Source organism: Amblyomma americanum, chromosome 3, assembly GCF_052857255.1.
Source record: "Amblyomma americanum isolate KBUSLIRL-KWMA chromosome 3, ASM5285725v1, whole genome shotgun sequence".
NCBI classification, from domain to species: Eukaryota; Metazoa; Arthropoda; class Arachnida; order Ixodida; family Ixodidae; genus Amblyomma; species Amblyomma americanum.
The window spans coordinates 110,199,120-110,205,278 of NC_135499.1; the positions used below are offsets into that span (position 1 = coordinate 110,199,120).

General features: G+C 48.3%; 1 long non-coding RNA gene across 1 annotated transcript; it reads right to left on the reverse strand.

Moving 5' to 3' along the window:
• Window positions 1-401: 401 nt before the first annotated feature.
• LOC144123230 (uncharacterized) lies at window positions 402-5,418 on the reverse strand. Its single transcript, XR_013313047.1, has 3 exons — window positions 5,376-5,418; window positions 1,092-1,200; window positions 402-528 (listed from the first exon to the last, which is right to left on the reverse strand). It is a non-coding gene; the product is annotated as an uncharacterized LOC144123230 (long non-coding RNA).
• Window positions 5,419-6,159: the final 741 nt, after the last annotated feature.

Here is a 6,159-nt window from a genome sequence, read left to right on the forward strand (position 1 = left end):
TCGCTCGATGGTACTTGCACATTAAAAGAAAGTAAAATGTAACAATTAAGACAATTAAAAGACAATAAAACATTATAAAGCACTACGAACATTAAAAGAGCCACCAGAAGCCAAAGCAGGATTGGAACGCCAAAATGCAGTTCACGAATGGAACACAATTAAAAGACAATAAAACATTGTAAAACACTAAGAACATTAAATGACCCACCAGAACCCAAAGCAGGATTGGCACGCCAAAATGCAGTTCACGAATGGAAAGAACGCAATTATAGAGAATGTAAAATTGGCGAAAAATGAATAGGAAACGCGAAATAAGGAAAAATTGCGCATTTAAACTGTATTTCGAATGCTGTGCGTTTCTAATGTGTCTAATTAAAATAATATAAGAGATAAAGAGGGCTTCATGCACTAGCGTGAAAGCTTTGGGTGCGGTAATCAGATAATGCAAAGTGCCATGAGTGTGTATTCTAAAGAACCAGTGTCGATTTGTCCAATAATTTTTCCAGAAGTCATGGCCGCCGAAGTTTCCTGCAGAAAACAAAAAAAAGAACATACGATACACTACATTAATTATGACAAAGTTACAATGTAATTAACGCGAAATGCGACAAAAACTTCCGCCGGTGCAGATGCAGCAAATGGGTTGATTATGTAATTTTTTGAGGGTTGTTCGTTGAATTATTCTAAATCGGTTCTCGATGAAGTGCATTTTGCGAACGCATGGTGACAGAATCAGCGAGTGCTCGCGAGCAAACCACTCATGCCGTCACTTCAGTGTCATAACTTCTGCTACACAGTGGGAGGTGCAATGTTCCGGTATCCTTTCACAGCTCCTCTACGGACGGGCCTAAACTACAAAAATAACGTCTATTCCCACTGCACTTCACATGGATTTGTAAAATAAAAAAAAACGAACGGTCGGCAGTTACCAAGAAGTTTGCACAACGCCATGGTGTTGCTTTTTTTATCTTAGACTATGACGTAAAATTTCGTTCTCATAGCACAAAAAAGCCCAACCCAATTTAAGAACACAGTCATCAGTCGCCTTTTCAGTATAACGTAGCTTCTAAACAGCAAGTGTAGCCGCTCACTTTCCAATGTCTGACTCCTTGTAGTTCTTCCCAATAGCAGCGCTGCGTAGTGGCCGCCCACTCGTCGACCGCGCGACACTCTCTCCATCCACCGTTGAAGAGGCCACAGCTGCAAAATTAAACACACACACACAGCTGTATTTCCTGAGTGAGGCAGAAAGTAAAATTTGCTCTATAATTTGAAAGGGTTTTTAAGGACCATAATCTAAATTTGGTTTTGTTATATTGGTTAGTACAATCAATTATACATAAATAGAAGAAGCGCCTCAGAAGCACAGCAGTATTTGTTTTCGTTTCTTTATCTGATATACGTACATGTGGGTGAGGTTTTGGTGGCACACCCCAGAGCGAAATACAATTATAAAGCAGCTGAAATCACTGGTCCACCATTATGTTGACATATGAACTCCACCCGCACAACGACGTAATTTGTGCACCCCTAGTCTTGTTGCCACCACGTAGGACCGACGGTTAGGCTTATTTACAAGTGTGAATTATGGGACAGTAAGGCTTAGAGCACATCCGATATATCCGCTCCCCATTTACGGCTTGCTTCTAATGCAGGAATCAAAAACTTACAAAGCAAGTGAATAAAGCAGCGCAGTTTCGCACATTTCGCCATTCATCTTTGGATACCGTAACTGAGGACGCAGTTCTAAGTTGCAGAGTCATGTTGCGAGCGTGGTGCTATGCAGCTGAACCACGCTACAAACGGCAGCAGATACCCTTGCTAAACTAACGTCAGGAATCGGACCACCGTGCTGGCCAGAATAATCAGAATTTCTCGTCATACGTCCTAAGGTACAGAATTACCAAACCCCCATAGAAATCCGAATTCAGGGCAGACAGGTACCCCAGGTCCATAAAATACGCATTCTAGGACTGTACTTTACACAGGATGGAGAAACGGTGGCACAATTAGGCGACTGAAAAAGGCCAGCGCAGCCACCACGCAACTCATTAAAAGGATGGGTGGACGCGCACATGGGCTGAGAGAGGCGGACACCCTTCGCGTAGTGCACGCCTATGCCCTCAACCGATTTTTTTATGCTACGCCACGCCATACCTGAAACTGACCACTAGTGAGGTCCAGCAAACAGACTGCTTGATTCGGCAAACAACAAATGTAGCACTTAAATTAACAAAAAAGCACTAGAAACGAAAAAAATGCTCGAACTCGGAGACCATAACATCGCACATAACCCTCGCGGACCAACTTACAAGCACATTATAATAGACTGTGCGTCTACAATCGTCGGCGTCTTCAATGTCAATTTTAATGATTCACCCCGACCAGACGAGATTTCGTACAACTCTTGGTTTTATAATAGACTATCCGCTACAGCTACCGGACGACGCATACTCAGTCAGCTAGGCATCACTATCCCTGTAAACAACCCATCAATAAGAACTCTCCCCACCCACATTCACACTTTAATATATGCCACACCATTACCTAGGAACATGAACCCCCACCATGACCAAGGTCGCATGAAGGCGCGCGCGGAAGAGCTGCTCAAATGATACGGGGATGAGCCGGAGGCTATTTGGGCGGATGCCGCCTGCGATGAGCACGGAGCCACTGCGGTTGTCCACAACCCACACATAACACCCCTAACTTTCGAGTTTCCTTCAGGCACCACCTCTGAGGAAGCCGAGGACACCGCTATAGCCATTGCTCTGGCATACACATACGCCCGTTACAATATTAGTGACTCAAAATCCATCATTGTAAATTTTTGGCATGGGCAGGGTTCATCCCACCGAGCAATACCTGCTGCACATGCCCACCCGCCACCTCTTCCGACGCGCTGAGCTCATCTCCGTACCTGCGCACCCGGGAAATCTCAGCAACTAGCTGCCGACTTCTTAGCCTGAAGGTCTACAAACCGGCCACAGGCGGACATAGCAGGGGATTTCTCGAAGGAGCTTATGCACTCCTTTGCTGATGTCACCGCAAAATCCCGCCCTGAGCGCCTAATCTACCCGCCACCCCACCCATCCCTCACTGCCAGAGAAATGTCAGTTTGGCGTCGCCTGCAGGCGCGAACGTTGCCTACACCAGCCAATCCTTCTAAATTTGTGCCGGTACCCCCATATGCATTTTGTGCTCCCACCCAAGGCCACTCTTACCCACATACTCTTATCATGCCCGGCCTCCCCTGGCCTCGCCGGTCCGGTGCACCTCCGAACCTGGGAGGACAGGGAGACCTCACTACGGTCCGCGTACCTCGCCATGCAGAAGATCGTGATCAGCCGTGCCGCATACGTCATGGACCAACACCACATGAACGTCTAGACTTCCAGTGGGTTCATGCGGAGACCCAGGAGGCCTGCGGGCCTCGGATTCTCTTGTTGAATAAAGTTTCCGTCCGTCCGTCCATCCGTCCGTCCGTCCGTCCCTTTTAACGCGACAGCGTTAAGGAGCTCGTGTCGCAGAAAAGCCGGTGTCAGCGTCGGCGGCGTTGGCCGTGAGCGAAAAATTCTCCTCCTCGCAATGTACCCCACTGCCCCAACAGATAGCGCTCGACGGCAGCGCCTCCCGGTCGTCTAGTTCGGGCGCGGTGGGGCGGTACGCAAGAATCACGCGGTGAGCGGCGAACAATGCAGTGCGCATCCAAAGCGCGTTCATCACGAAGCTTGCGGCTTGCTGCCCGTTCGTTCGGCGCGGAAGCCATGCTGGCGTTCGGGGCATCGGGTTTGTCGAGAACGATGTGTCGAAGAACTACAACTTCAACTCGAGTCCCGCGGGTTACGGCAAGAGGCCTGGCAGCGCTTCTACGTGGTTTGTCGCTCCGCGCGTCCGTTTCACCGTACCTAGCAAAGCGGTACGGTGAAGGCGTCGCGCCGAACGGGCGATGGCATTCCGTGGACTCCCTGGCAGTGCTGCAACGCGCTGTCGCGTTCCACTCTTAAAGGCGGAGCTTGAGCGTCCTCCAATTTTTTCTCCTTGGTTTCCATTCTTCTTCCCTTCTCTGCCAGCGTGATCCTGGCGTCCTTCCAGAGAGGGATAGTTAAAATACTTTCTTTTTTTAACTTTCTCGTCACAAAGGAGACTACGCGGCAGTTACGGCGAACTTTGCGTGACAATGTCCCCATCACACTTCAAAAGCTCATCCGCTCCAAAACTTGCTTTTTCGCCCACCGCCTTAGACGGTTTTGTATGACTAATAAGCAGCATAACAGTAACTTTGGCAAAGCTCTTCGGCATTTCTAATTCTGCCACTATTCCTTTTGACGAAACCCATTTTGGATGCGAACATAACAAATGACACGCCAGGTAGCAGCACGTATTTCAAGTGGAAAAAAAGTACAGTCGCTCGAACTTACAAATTAACGTGGTGGTCACGCGGATTGCGTTCTTTGTATCCGAAGTTCGTAATAGGCGGACTTGCGCTATTGCAGCAAAAACACACTTTCCGACAAGAGTGGCCTTCATTTCATTAAAAAGTCAGTTGTTATTGTCTGAATTCAGTTTTCAACGATTAGTGAACACTGCTCGATCACTCTACGCAATGGTGACTCAGTCTGCATGCTTCCTGTACGTGGATGAATTGAAGACGGCGGCGAAGGCCACGTGACTGGATGAGCGAGCAGGCATACCTTGTGACAGGCACTCCCATCTTTCATATTGCTGTCATTGGTTGATCATCGGGCGTGTGCATAAGTTTCGCGTCCAACACTGCCCCTGTCACGCTATTACCGCACATATTCTACTTTAAACGCTTCGCCCAACCGGCGCGCGTGCACACGCGTGCGCATACAAGCACACACACACACACACACACACACACACACACACACACACACACACACACACACACACACACACACACACACACACACACACACACACACACACACACACACACACACACACACACACACACACACACACACACACACACACACACACACACACACACACACACACACACACACACACACACACACACACACACACACACACACACACACACACACACACACACACACACACACACACACACACACACACACACACACACACACACACACACACACACACACACACACACACACACACACACACACACACACACTCACACACACACACACACACACACACACACACACACACACACACACACACACACAAACTGACCTTTAGCCTGCATGGACATGCTTAGTCGGCGTTAAAATTAAAGAGTCGCATCTTGATATTTTTTGAAGGTCGACATTTCTTTGGAGGAGATCACGGGCGCTATGAGACGCTGAGAAGGCCATAAGAAGGTGCATACTCACAAGATGCGGTACCATCCTCCGAAGTTTCTCGACTAGCTCTGCGACGGCGAGATGTCTTGGCGCTCTGGCGTTTTGTTGGCCGCGAGTTGCCTCGGTCTACACTGGGCACTGGTTCGATGGTGGCAGCTGGATGAGTCGAAGGCCCCATGCCGCCGAGTCCAGTCACAGCCGCCGGCTCATTCTCTTTGCCTCGCGCATAGCTTGCTTGGCTCCCCTTCTCAGCGTCCTGCATAAAAGCAGAAAGCACATTCTGAAGCTGAAGCAGGAGCTGTGACAGCGCGAGTGCACGAAACGAAGGCATCTGAAGGCCTCTTAGTTTCAGACGTCGCACCTGTAGCAGTGTGGTCTCACGAATAAAGAGCGCTCACCAGCTACGCCAACCGCGAGCCATCAATGTGGACGCACTAGCGCAGTCTATTGCTCAAGGAATGTTAACATTAATAGCGTATACGCCGATACAATGCTACTGTCAATGGTACCGCTGGATAAAAGAAACATGGGAGAAATCAGCTGCTGTCTAGTTTGATTTGTTCACATATTCATAAAAGGCATTGATGAGCTAATATACTAGAAATCGACAAAATACGATTCGTTACTTTAATAATGTGTCGTTCGACCGAGATAGCCCTCACGACGATGAAAAGCCAATCAATTTCTTTCTCACTAAATACAGATTTTTTAAAAGCAGTCCAACCCGTCAATCCTAATATTCTTACAAAGTTACAGAACTACTGCGTCTGTGGAGCAGAGCTACTGGAATGATATCTAGCTCGGCCATAGAATA